The sequence below is a fragment of the Capsicum annuum genome, unplaced genomic scaffold (genome assembly GCF_002878395.1).
Source record: "Capsicum annuum cultivar UCD-10X-F1 unplaced genomic scaffold, UCD10Xv1.1 ctg81349, whole genome shotgun sequence".
Taxonomy (NCBI): Eukaryota; Viridiplantae; Streptophyta; class Magnoliopsida; order Solanales; family Solanaceae; genus Capsicum; species Capsicum annuum.
The window spans coordinates 44,446-59,722 of NW_025892062.1; the positions used below are offsets into that span (position 1 = coordinate 44,446).

Below are 15,277 nucleotides of genomic sequence, written 5' to 3' on the forward strand. Positions count from 1 at the left end.
ACTTGAAAATCGAAAATTGGGAGTCGGGAAGATCACGAAATAATTAACCAAAGATTGAAAGTTCAAAATGAGACTGTCTCTATTCTACACTTAGAAAAAAAAATTCTAGTTGTTAGCCCCTCAACCATGTCACTAGAATGAAATCGAGTCGAGAAATTCATGGGGCGTTACAATAGGAGCGATCACCACACCTATATTAACAAGGATAATTTAGTTCGGACCTCTATGCGTAGAAATGACGGTCTAAATTCTAGCCCGAAAGTACGGGGTGTTACAATAAAATTTCCACATAGGTGGAAATAGGTTGAACTCATATATGTGTTTCCTTTCCCTAACAACGACGCACTAGACTTCTATTCAATTGATAACGATCACATACGATTTTGTTTCCATAAAAAGATTGCTAAATTAATGTCATGGATATTGAGTAAACAAAAAAGAAGGAATTAACACTTCTCTAGTGCATTAACAGGAAGCACTAGAATTTTATTCAGTACACAACACAAATACATAACTTAGAAAATCACAAATTCAATACACAACACAAATACGTAATTTAGAAAATTACAACAACAAAAGTATTTAGTAGCTTAGTACATAACATAGTGTTATAAGACACATACTTTGTGGCCATAATTTCTTGGAGCAAATTAATGCGTTTTCTTAAGCTTTCTCTAGAGCAATATTGCCACCAATGGCGCAATGGTTGCTAGAACAGTTTTTCATGCAAGCTCCAAACATCTCCTCATCTGCAAAATTAACCAAAAAAATTAATGAGTCGATCTTGTTTATACACGGGGCTATTAATTTTACTGAGCCACCCATAGAAGATAAAATAAAGGGTAAACAATATACATCGCATTACTATAGAAACTAATTACTCCCTCTCCCATATTTTTTCATTATTACATAATGTACCATTAAAAAAAGACACTGAGACATTGTGGTGTTGCAGATACATTGTAGAAAAGTAACACTTCATATATATGCAGATGCGCATATTAAGACATTCAGAGATACATGGTTGAGGTGTCCGGATATATAATCGCATGTATCTAGGGGTTATTGTTAAGAAGTGGAATATTATGTAATTAATTTAAAGAAAAGAAAAATATGGTAAGATGTTTCGGGACTAATAAGGAGCTAGCAAGCTTCTTATATCAATATTTGATTTTAGGACATTAATTTTATTGAGTTGTCCGTCCATGATAGAAGATAAAGTAAAAACACAGGATGAATGCAAGTGACTACAAAACCAAGAAGTGTTAGTCAGTTACCGTTGTTATTGAACTAGCCATAGCATTGTGCTCTGTCATCACAAGCATTGGAACGAACACCACTACAACAACTTTCATTGCCATTGAGAGAGAGCTAATTAATTTGAACTACAGATATACTTGTTCTTGTTTTTTGATTGGTGTGAAAATAAGCTTGTCACGAGGAACTATTTATAGAGGAAACATATATCACTATATTGTTTTTAGATTAGCAAAAATTATAGGAAGTGACAAAATTAAGATCATAATTACAATAAATATCAAGACTTTTATAAATTTTATTTTATAGCAAAAGCAGAATTATTTTGCCCAATAATTCAACCTCACTGTGTTTCACTCCATTAACTTTGTCTCTTTCCTATTTTCACTCCACTATTCACTTCTCTCCAATCTAACCGTATCTTCTTTTTTCTTTTGGCAGACTACATAAATAGGCTTTTAGCTTGACATCAAATCACATATATGACCTCCAACTTTGGGTGTGCACAAGTAGATATTTAAACTTGTATAAAGTTGAACAAGTAGACACATATGTCCTATGTGGCATCCTACGTGGATAATTTTTGTCCTACGTGGCATCCTATGTGTATTATGCCACGTAGGACATGTGTGCTTACTTGTTCAACTTTATATAAGTTTAAGTGCCTACTTGTGCACACCCAAAGTTGAAGGTCATAGATGTGATTTTGTGTCAAGTTAAAGTGCATATTTATGTATTATGACTTTTTTTTTTTTTCAATTTTCGTCTTTTTTTTTCTCAAATTGTAGATAAATATTGTTGTTCATCAAATAAGGAAAATATCAATTCACAGTTATTGCATGTTATCTCTTCTATATAATTTCTATATTTTATATTTTTTTGTTCAACTTTATTTTGGTTTTTTTTTTGGGGGGGGGGGGGGGGGGGTGAGCAGGTGTTGTGAATGTTTTTGTTGAAAGATTGTGGAGGTATTCTATAATGGTAGAACACACACATACCGTAGAAGTTAAAATAGACGTATACCACCTGTGAATTTAGTTTATGATAATCCACCATCATTTAGTCTTGGTTTAACACAGGATGAAGATCTTAAATTGATTTCTACGCCTATTTAGTCGAAAAGAGAAGTGAGCATAGAAAATGTGAGATCAAAGTTTCTAATGATCTAGAGAAGATTGCGAACATTTTGAAACGAAAAGGATTGAGAAAACTTTCGTCTCCAAAACTTCAAAAAATGCAAAGATCTGCGAAAAAGAGGAAGTCAAACGAAATGGGAGAATCAAGTCAAATATCAAGTCCTGTTGATATAAGTTCTCCTGAATATGAATCTGAAGAAGATAAAGTAGAAGAGATATTTGTATTTGTATTTTACTTATGGATTATCTGCAGGTATATGTATTTTTTATATAAATATGATTATGCTTATATTTTTTTTAGTAGGTAACATATGTATTTTTAGTATTTTTTTTTAATGTTTAAGATACATATTATGTATTTGTTATTCATTTATATGTATATGTAGAGTGTTGTATTTGTTACTATTTAAGATATGAATTTGTATTTTATTGATTTATACGACCTTATTTTGTATTTTATAAATGTGAAAATTATCCTAAATAGACTTATTATATTATTAATTATAAGTTATAGCAAAACTTTTCAATAATTACTAGACTAAAGAAATAATTACAAGCTATAGCAATATTTTAAAAAAATCTATTTTAATTATATATTCAAAAATCAATTATCTAATATTATTATTTATATTATTTCCTTATTTTTAGCATTTAACATTTATCACTCTTAATTAAAGTTTTGGATAATTATGGCAAGTTATATTATTGGTATCAATGTATTTTTTTTAAAATAATTATGTATTAAAGTTGTTCACAATTTAAGGAGTCATATATAGTAAACAAATTTTTTTAAAATTTAGAATTGATATTTTACTTTTTATTAACTTTAATAATTAGCTTAACTTAACTTTAATATTTTTTACTTACTTTTTATATATGTCAAAAACAACAGTCTTCAAGCTGATAATTAGTATTGTGTCCTGTGAGATATTTTTCTTTTTAATCTATCACAAATAGCTTTAATTTTTTTGAAATTATCTAACACAACGTTCACATTTTATTGTTAATATTAATAGGTGTTGATCTACAAAAATTACTAATTTCTTTTAAAGTTGAAATTGGAATTGTGTTTGATTATAAATATAAATTGAGGCTGTTTTGAATTTTTGTGAGAGAGATAAAAGTAAAAAAAGTGAAAACAATTAAATTTTTTTTACTTATTTTTATTTTTTTAAATATAATTTTAATATATTTGAAATTCTCTAGGTCAAACACCAATTTAAAGCTATATTTAAAATAAAGTGAAAAAGAATTTTTGAAAAAATATTCTCATGTTCAAACGGTCACTAGTGAGGTGATGCTTTGTTGAGGCTCGTTGATATAAAAGTTTATTCTTTTACTACAAGAAAAAAAAATTGAAAATACATGTGAAACTCTTACCATTGTTCATTCACAATTACAATTAACGTACTTTAATTTGCATAAATTTTCTATATGTTGCTTATATATGTTTGAAAATCTTTGCTTTATTCCTTAAACTTAATTTTCAATCAGACATTTTTACCTAAAATGAAATGGACAGTCATAGTATGCTGAGAATATAATTTGTATGTTTTCGCTAAATAAAATTGCTTTCTTAATGATTTTACTTACATCCTATCGTAAAATTCGTCTACTTTATGATGTTGATTCTCTACTTATACCTTAAATTAGCATAGTGATGATTAATTAACGGGTTAAAAAATGAATTGAATAAAAATAGGTTGAGTAGCAATTTTTTCATATTAATACAAAAATATATTCGGTTAAAAATGGCATTAACCCACTTTTATCTTCTAAAGCCAGAAGTAATTTGCTAAAGTTTTACTTTTCAACAAACGTACCATTGGTAATCATCAGATCAAAAATAAAATATTTTGATGGGTTTTCTTGACAATATTAAAGTAAGTTAAGAAAACTCGTCAAACACCAATACCAATCATGGTTAATACTGATTATTTTTTATTGTAATGAAAAATTATTTGACATTATACAATTATCAATTAATTTATTTTCAATATTTATGGTGATAGTTTTTCATGTAATGTCCATTATATACACTACAAAGGTTATGTAAAATAAAACATAATTTTTCTTATCGATTGTCACATTCATAAAACTCATTCACTACAAATGTGATATATGCGAAACTTCATGGATACCAATTTTAACATCAACTTATTACATTGAGAACTCAAAAAAAAGTATTATTTAAGTATGAAATGAGTATATAAATTGGTTTCAACGTAATTTATTAAACAATTCATGTATATTGTATTGTGTACTATACTAGTTTCATACACTAAAAACAGTTATATAAGAATAAGTCATTTGTATGTAGAATTTTATATGCCAACACAAATAAAAGATTGTTCAGTATTTTCATTAATATCCATTGTCATATAATTTGGTGTCACATACAATAGATATTTAACAAAAAAAATTCAATAATACTACTTTTCTAATCTAAATACACCATTACTATCGGGTGATTCTGAAATCTTTGATTTGTTAAAATTAGTCCGACTACTACTTTTGTCATCCCTTGATTCCTTGCATAAACTTGGTCTTTCATTGAGCTTGTATGAATGCCACAATACTTTCTTATCTTAAAAATCTTTGATTTGTTAATTCTGATAGAACGAAGAAATCAAGTACAGTCTTCTGCGACACAAATCAAATAGTAGCTGTTAAATTTAAAAAGAAAAATTAATACTCAAAAAACAGATACCCAAATTATATACAACTATAATATCCAATTAATACACTAAAAATGCACAATCGTTTTTACCTGCTTACGCTTGACCTTTTAGTTCGATATGTCTATTATCAGTTGTGATGCGATTGTTTCTACTAATCCTTTGTACTTTGTTGCTGCATCATACATAATCCCATCAATTCCAAAGTCCCTTGGTATCCCAGTTTAAACAACAATTTAATTTTCATGCAATTGATAAACGTACAAAATTCAACGATGTAACAATAAAGAATTGAAGAAACACAAAAAAAATCTGTAAATTCATTTTGAATGGAAAATATCCATTTCATAAAAAAATTTAACAAACCTGACGAATTTCATCTCTCTCCAAGACATATCACGATTGAATGCAAATTAACAGAATTCAAATTTGTTATAAAAAAATACTTTTTTTTGCTTTTCTTTCTAATTACAATCCTCGGCAATTTGTTGATGTTGAAATTACGGTGTTTTGTTTGTTGGAAGAAATTAATCGTGTACAAAGAGGAAGTTCGTGTATGAAGATGGAAACTCTTAATGCAAGCATTAAAATAGGACGACAAACAACGGTTAGAGAGATTTGGGGGTGGATAAATATCTGTAATTAAGGTTAACTATATTTAAGGAAGGTAAATTGTATATTAATTGTATTAAATCTTTATTTTCCTTTTTCATTAATTATTTTTTTGTATTTTCAACAAAACAAAAAAACTTTTTTTATATTTTTTTTAAATGAAAGTTGCTATAACTTGAAAAGTTAAAAGTTTTGCTATAACTTGTAATAACTAATCTAATAAATTTATATAGTTAATTTTTCCTTTACAAATACATATCAAGATAAATAGTATAGATGTTTTGTTACTATTTTAAAATATGTATTTTCTTAATATGAATCTGATATGTATTTCATATGTACATATCAGAGTCATATTTATATTTTTTGTATGGTATCTACATGTGGATCAGATATCTATTCTATAAATATATACGCAGAGCTATATGTATTTTTTTGTAATGTAATATGTATCATGTAAAAGAAAACATATGCATACTATGTATTTTGTATTATTTATTATATAGATTTATGTCATTATTTTGTTCTATAGGTGTCACGTGATCATATATTAATGACAGAAGTACTTTCAAGGTTTACACCGTATATTGAATGTCACACAGTCAATGATATTGAAGAATGTATTAAAGCTATGTTATCAAAGGAATTGTACAAGATTTTTTGTCATAAGAATATTTTTGGTGTCTATATGGAGAAGAATAAATGTAAAGTTCAAGTGCAATTAGGCAAATGTATTATAAATTTTTTGGGGGCATGTGCATGTTTTTGTATTTTGTATATACAAATGCATATCCATATGTATTTTTGTACGGTGTTGAATTTGTCTTTGAACTATTCTATGTCATTCTAGAGGATAACATATGTATTTATTTATATTTTTTAATGTTTAAGATATGTATCATATATTTTTTAATTACCTTTGTGTATATGTATATTGTTGTCATTTTTGTTATAGAGATTCTGTGTTTTATATGTTTATATATACATATGAGTCAGATATGTATTTCTGTAAATGCATATGCAGGGACATATGTATGTTTTGTACTTTATATATATATGCAGATCTGTATATCTATTTATTTTGTATATTTTTTGAATATGTATATGTGATGTTGATATTTATCTTTTAAAAATAAAGCTAGATACAGAAGAGTAAGAAAACAAAAAAAAAATAGAAAAAGACTAAAATGAAAAAGAAAGAACCCCCCCCCCCCCCAAAAAAAAAAAGAGAAATAGAAGCTAGAAATAGAAATGTAAAAAATAAAAGTGAAAAAAAGAAATAAAAAATGAAAATAGAAAAAATAAGAAGAAAATGAAAATAGGAAAAGAAAAAGAAAAATTTGAGAAAGGAAAAGAATAAGGAAAAAGCGAAGAGAAATAGAAAATATAAATTAAAGTGGAAAGAAAAAAATAAAAAATAAAAAGAAATAAAAATAAAAAATAAAACGATAAAAAAGAGATGAAAAAAAAACTAACAAGAAAAAAATGTTAGAGATATAAGAGAGCGAAAGAAAAAAAAACTGTAATGATGTTTTATTTTGAAATTTTGAAGATCATGAAGATAGTACTCTTCAGACTTGAAAAAGGAATCTACTAGTTTGATTTAGAAAAGGAATCTACTAGTTTAAATAAGAGTAATTTATGGAAAAGGAATATACTGCTTTAAATAAGAGTAATTTATTGAAAATAATTTACTTCTTTAAATACATGAGATAATTATTCCTTATTTAACTCAATCAATTTGAATAAAAGAATGACAGTAAATCTCGTTGTATATGTATTTTAGTACAAACATTTTAATAAAATACAAAATACAAGTTGTTATTTTAGGTAATTATGAAATAATTGCTATGAAACTCCTAATTAGGAGCTTAGGTTTGCTGTTTATGAAATTCCTTTAGATTATTATATCTAAGATAATTTGTGTGATGGATAATCGCAGGATGAGCCAAATCCGTATTCAAAAGATATCAATTGAGACTTGACCTCCGAATTCGCCCTAAAATTATACTATATATATATATATATATATATTCAGGGGTAGAATTGGGGTTTCAACATAACCCCATTTGTGATACGAAATGAAATCTTTTTATAGAAAATCTCCTAAAAATTATACTATGTCTAATCTCTTAAGGATATGAGACCTTTAGGGAAAAAATCATATAGGCTTGGCCCAAAGCGCAAGATATTACACCATATAAGAGTATCTTTAGGTTGATTGGGCGCAACAACTAGTATCAAAGCCTAGGTCTGGTGGGATGAGTATGGTGATTGTGGAAAAATGATGGGGTTTGGGGATCGGTTTGGTTATCCTCACAAGCTTGGAGATACACATATGAAGAAGCTAGTTGCGGGCTTAATTCGGTTACCTAAAAAATACTCAAACGATGTGGGTGGTACATGGTGAATTTTCTGACCCGTGGATGGTGGTGATGAGCTTCGTGAAACTTAATTCGTGGGGGGAATAGTTGAGCATGCGGACCAAAATTCCACACTAGTAGCTGAAAAGACTGAAAGCTACATATAAGTTGTGAAATCTCTACATGTTATTATGCCGCCTTTTGGGCAGAGGTAGTTCAATACTTGGTTGCCTAAAGAAAAAATTCAAAATAAGGCCTTAAAGATTATTTTTTTTGTGGGTAGTTTTAATTTGGAGTTTATTTATATAGCTTTTTGAGATGAAAAATTATGGATTAAATTATTTTATAATTGATTTCTCCCCATAATTCATTTTCAATTAATAGTATACCTAAATCATTCACTTTCTCCTGAGATGTTGTTGATCTTAAGTAAGATTTTAACAATTTTAGTTTTAAAAATTTCTTTCAATTGAGACAATTATTATAGGAACTCTACTTGCAATATAAGCATTTGAAATAATACAAACTTTTTATCTTATTGAAATATTTCTTTCATTTCTATTCCCTCCATCCTTCTTTAGTTATTAAAAAATGAGGTCCTAAAGCCTTAACTTCAGTGACTTTAGGCTAAAACCTACCCCGATTCTGGGAACCCAAACTAGTGAGGGTCCGCAACAAGGCCGTGGCACGCTAGGTGCCTTCCGTGATAGCGGCATGCTATGCTGCCTAAGCTCCGCGATAAGGGTGTGGCATTCCCTTAGGATAAAATTGCCCAATTTATTTTTTTTAATTAGGGTGAGGGGTTTTTGGTCCTTAACCCACCTTAAATGATATTAAATATTTCCCAACACCTATTAGGCAATCAATTATGAGTTTTTATCATTACTCTTACCTTTACAAATTTTAAGAGAAGCGAACCAAGGGTTTCTCAAGAATTCAATTCTCCGGACTCTAACCTCCAAATTGCTCTAGAATTCACTCCATAAAAGGAATGTTGTACACTCTCTATTTTTAAATATTGTATTATTGCATCAACATATTATCATTTTAAGTATTCTTGAATGTTGATTTCAAACTAGGGTTTAGGGCTTTTGGTTAGTTTATATTTATATTGATTTTCTATTGTTTCAAATGGTTTATCCATGGTTTGAATGGTTGATTGTGAACTGAATTTGTGTCCCATGGTAATGGTAGAATTTGGCAATATGGTTTTAATAATATTTATGGAATTTGGCAAGACAATGACATGAAACCCAACCCATATAGTAATTTGGCTCTTAACAAGGATTTTATATAGTTTAACTCATATTTTGAATTATTGCATAACATTAAATTGTAAAAAGGTAAAAAGGGTTTGTATTGCCCTTGGGGGCTATGATTTTGGATTTTAAAGGGAATTTGGAGTCTATTTGGTAATGGTTATGGTTTGGTATAATTGAAATAGCTTGCAAGTCTATTAGTATGGTGATATCAATTTGAGGATGCCATATTATAAGACTCCATGGTTGATGTTATGTATAAAACTATTATAATTTAGGCTTAAATAAAATTTTGTCGCTTACCAAGAAGGTGTAGTCCAGGGGTGACCAACACCAGAAATCACATTTTTTTATGTTGGGGGTCTATGACCACTGTGTTTGCTTTACAAATATATTTTTTATGGCTAACATGGACTGGGGACCTTCCAGCAGGGAAAGCTAGACCCATATAATCTGTGGGTGACTGAAGGTCGGTAAGAGCTATACAATTCATGATTAAATTTTCAAATGGTCACGTTTCATGTCCCTTGACCCTATCTCGATATCCTATTACATACATATGCATCTGTTGTGCATATGATTTATGAGTGATTTTTAGTAAATGAATTTGTTTTATCTCTTTCATTGGTTGCATGCCAGTACTCACTGTACTGACCGTTCCGACCGCTATGTTATTTTATGATGTAGGATTCGAGGGCTTTTCTTGTGACCCTATACAGTGTTAAGTTGTTCGATATCTCTATTGGTCAGCTGTGAAGTGGTGACCCCTCTATCTTTCAAAAGTCCTAGATTCTCTTAGTTTTCATTTATTATTCCAGTACTTTTGGATTTATTTTGGCATAGTCGGGGTTATGTACCGACTTGGTTGGTATTCTTTGGTTAGAGGCTTTTGTGGACAATGTAGGGTATTTCTTTACCTTACTAGTTAGCTTCCATAATTCATTATTATTATCATGCTCCTGAGGTAAGGCTAAGGGGTCATCTCAGGCCTTGATTGGTTTAGGATGCCCCAAAATGGCTAGGGCCCAGTTCGGGTCATGACAAGCTTGATATCAGAGCACGGTTCATGGTCGCTCAGTGTCCAAAAAGTCGTGTCATAGAAAGTCCCTTTTATGGGTGCGTAGCATGCCACACTTATAAGGGAGAGGCTACAAGGCATTTAATTAGCACCGTTTCCTATCTTTGTGTTCTATTTTATGCTTGAGAGTGTAGTTACTATGAAAAATTCTCTAACTCTTAGCTTATTCGCATTTTAGATTATGCATCCACGAAGATCTGACGGTCTTAAGAACTCAACAGACCCTCCATCCCAACTGTGGCAAATGTGGAGTAAGTTTTCCCTACTCATGGAGTGAAAAGTTGGTATAGGTCTCATACTTTTGACTTCACTGCTCCATTGGGGTTCCACTTGTCCCTACTATTCCTCTTTGGTCTCTCTGAGCTGGTTTTACTTAGTCCCCTCGGAGAGATATCTCGACTACGCAGTTCTACCAGTCTATTCATATACTTGCTCAAATTGTGGCAGCATAGTCTCATCAGTCTTATCATGTTGGCCCTATCACTAGTTTGTCTGAGGTCACTCGAGTTTTTCAATTTATGAGGTCGAATCCCCTGACTTTTAAAGGTTCTAAAGTTGAGAAGGATCCTCAAGGGTTTATTGATAAGATAGAAATGATCTTCAGGGTTATCATGCTAGTGATTTAGAGACGGTTGAATTTGCAGCTTATTAGTTGAAGGAAGTGTCTTATCAGTGGTATGAGGAGTAGGAAGAGTTAAGAGGTGAAGATGCTGAGCCAGCAATGTAGGATAAGTTTACAGGTTCTTTTCTCAATAACTTCTTTCCTTAAGATATGAGGTAAACAAAAGTAGAAGAGTTTGTGAATCTGAAGTAGGGTAAGATGAGTGTTAAGGTGTATGCATTAAAGTTTACCAATTATCCTGTTATGCTCCCGATCTTGTGTCTAATATGAGGTCCATCGTGAGAATGTTTGATCCAGGTTTGTCACGTGATTTGATGTTAGAGTGTAAGGCTTCAATGTTGAACAATGACATTGATATATCAAGCTTATGGCTTACATGTATTAGGTGGAAGATAAGAAAAAAAAGTATGTAGAAATAGGGGAGAGCACAGTAAGAAGTTTAAGTATACAGAGAAATGTACAAGTCATCAAAATAGTGGGAAAGATAGTAGGCAATGACCAAAGAAGAAGAATGGGGGAAATTCTTATTCATCAGCTAATTCTCCTACTCCTAAGCCTTAGGTGACCAGCGTTTTCAGTATAGTAATGATCCTAGGGCACAGGTTACCTAATTCAGATTGGTGGAGCTCGGTCGGCCCACCCTAATGTGATGTCCCAAAATCTTATTCCCAGGATGCCACACGATTCTCCAAACTACAAGTAGTCCCGAGCTAACCCTGGCTGCTTTTTACTAGATCTAAATCTCAAAATAAAAGGAATATGCATATGAAAACATAATAAATGCGGAAATCTTATCTAAAGTATAGAAATCTCTCAAATCTTGGTAAGAAAATACTGAGAATTTGAAGACTAAATCAAAGGTCTAACATTGAATCAAGTAGTCCGACAAGCCTCAACTATCTGAACCTAGAGAGTCACTGGGACAATCCCTAGCTAACTCAAACTGTCTGAAATGAATAAAGAAATATCTACTAATAAACTGAAAATATGAATAACTAAGTCCTTGAACTATGAGGACTCACCAACTGTGGGAATGTAGATGAGATGCTCGAAAATCACTCGCGCTGCTGAGACTGACCACCTAACCTATATAACCTATATTATGAGACAATGTAGCACATAGACATATATGTGGATCAGTACTTTGATGATGTACTGAGTAAATGGGGGTGCATGCAATAAGTAAACAATATCATCATAGTTTATAAAAAAAAAATCCTGCATGCTAAATGTAAATAACTCACACGGGCTTGAGAAATTTTAAAGTAAAATCATGAATAATAAAGCATGAAATCTAAATCTTGTGAGTCATCACACTTAGTCCTGAAATCTGTATTTCTGTTCTATTTCTCAAATCACATAGGCTACGTGAAGTCTAAAAACTTATTCTGTATATCTTATGGCTTTAAATTAATAAGTTGTTTTAAGAGTATGGGATATCTTTTTGGGAGGTTCTTCTAACTGACATACACCATGTGAGCATCCATGGAGTCCCACGTCTAGCCCCCATTAGGTAGGGATGTTCTACCCTTGCCATCGGAATATAACTTCTAATTTGAGTGATCACAATCTGAGTCATCCACATAGAAGTAGGAAAAATCTGATAATATGTACCTATGGTGGCACGTATTTCTGGGGTATGAAACCTTGGTAAGATACCCATCTTGGTGCTAAATACTACTCCCAATCTTATGCTCAAAATCTTGAGAAATCTACTTCAAAAAGTAGCACAAGGGTTTACAAGAAAACCAATTATGCTTTTCGTTTCTTTAAATCTCAAGTAACATGAATAAAGTGGATTCTTTATCTTTAGCTTAGGACCAAAAAAGGTCAACGCTTTATCTAAAATATAAAAATAATCTAGTAATTAGGTGCTTATAGCACAAACAATTTTGAATTAACAATCCTTAATTGGGGTCTAATGACCCAACATCAAACCCACATTAAAACATCTCAAAATTCATACTTGGTAATGTAAACATTCATAAATCATCTAAAAATCTAGAAATTTCAGCAATATGGATGAAAATATAAACATAATCATGTAATTCAACTTCTAAATCAATGAAAATCTCATAATCTTATGAATAGTAATAATGGGTATAAACCCTAACTTCAAATTCATAGAAAAACACATAAAATCAAATAGCTTTTGTAATTATAAACAAGTTTTGGGCACAAAGATGAAAAGAGTATACTTGTTCATAACCCCATATACCTTAATTGATGATCTTTCATGAAAAGCTTGAATCTTGGATTCCTAGTGATGCTTTGGAGATGAATTCTAAGTGTTCTTGTATTGGGAATCCTCAATCTTGAATTGCCTTGGAAAATTAATGGGGAAATTTTGGATTTCTTTAGGAGAAAGTTTGATAATCTAGGGTTTTTCTTTGAAGAGAATGGTGAATAAAGCATAAAGTGCTTTCAAATATGATTAATCATTTGTTTTTGGATAGATTGGGGGTTGGAGTTTTACAAAAATACCCTATTTAAACTTTTAAATGGAATCGAAAAATGTATAATTTCCCCATCTGGGTGGCCACTGCGACGCGCCACTATCGCGGTGGCGTACTGGAAATTAAGAAATGGAAACTGGGTAGACTCCGCGATGCGGAGACATCGCGGTGCCCCTGTGGAATGCCATTTTGGCACATGGCGCGATGTGCCATTATCGCCCTAGACCTTTGGAATTGACAAATGAAAAATTGATCCTCTCCATGATGCGCCAACATCACGGAGGTCCACTGGAATAGAAAAATTGGAAATTTACACTGCTCCGCGATGCGCTAAGGGTTCAAATGATGGTGTTTTACGACTGAAACTTAAAATAGCCATAACTTCTAACTCGGTTATTGGATTTAGGCGAATCTTATATCGTTGGAAAGCTAATTCAATTTCCTACGCAATGGAAAGTCTAAATCTAAGGAATTACACACAAAATAAATATTATTTATTTTGGAAGCTATCCGCTAACATTCTAGGAACGAATTTAAGCAAGGAAAATCATGGGGTATTACACCTATCCACCTAGTCGTGATTGTAGGAAGCGTCACTGTGGTTATTGTAAGGAAGGGAGAAATATATTCTTTAATTATCATCAACCTAGTCAAATACAGTGAGATTTTCCTTCAGTTAGGTTTGCCATCAGAGCTATTAAGGTCTAGTCACCACTTTTCAGCTCTAGTGGCCAATCGGTCAAAATCTCCTTTATGCACTTCCTACTTGCCAGAAATCCAAGGAATCTCGTGATGTTGTTACCTTTATGTTACAACTTTTCTCCCATGATGTTTATTTCTTTCTTGAACCCGGTTCCACCCTGTCTTATGTGACTCCTTACATGGCTGTACACTTTGGTTTTGGCCTTGAAAGTATTTCTGGCCCCATTTTAATTTCTACCCCGATAGGTGAATCTATTGTTGCTAGAAAAGTCTATAAGGGGATGTCCAAATAATCATTACCATGACAACCAATACCTTACCAATTTATGATTCTAAACTATTTAATCCATTTTTACCATGTAGGGTTCCATTACCAAACCTTACCATGGAATAGTTTCATTAAAAGTTCCATAATATATTGAAGGCATTTTATCAAACATGTTGGGGGCATAGTATTTCCAAAACCAAAACCAAATTTCAATTAACCATTCCCATGCAAACAATTGTACAAACCACCATTAAATCATGTAAAAACATAATTAAAATATGGAAAAACTATAATCAAGCATTTTTAACCAAAACCCCAACATATATTTGAAAAAACCCAAAACCATACAATAATCATGCCATGAAAACATTGTATAAATCATTCCTTTAGTTAAAACTAACAATGAGGGAGGAGTATCTTGCCTTAAATTAAGAATATGATGGAGATAAATCACCGACACAAGTCCCAAATTGATCACCTTAGTGAAACCCTAGCCTTTATTTACCCTAGATCCTTATAGAGAATTGTAGAATGTTTAAGGAAGTTTTATAAGTTTTTAATGATAAAACAGTAAGGTAAATAACCTCCCAAGTGGTTTAGAATTCGTGTGACCTTAATAGGTTAAGTGGGGAAATGTCCAGATTATCCCTACTTAAACTCTATAAAAATCTCGCATATGGGTACGACTCACCATACCAGTCATACCCTTCCATACGAGTGATACCCACTACTCATACCCTGAGCCTACCCCTTGGACCCAATACTTTCCCCTATAAGACTCACCCAAACCAACTCATACCCAATCTATATGACTAGTACCCTTGACCCGTATGCCTGGCTGAATAG

General features: G+C 31.3%; 1 long non-coding RNA gene across 1 annotated transcript; it reads right to left on the reverse strand.

Annotated features, from left to right (window-relative positions):
- Positions 1-446: 446 nt before the first annotated feature.
- LOC124895328 lies at positions 447-1,439 on the reverse strand. The gene is made up of 2 exons (XR_007051661.1): positions 1,278-1,439; positions 447-749 (listed from the first exon to the last, which is right to left on the reverse strand). It is a non-coding gene; the product is annotated as an uncharacterized LOC124895328 (long non-coding RNA).
- Between the last annotated feature and the right edge of the window lie 13,838 nt (positions 1,440-15,277).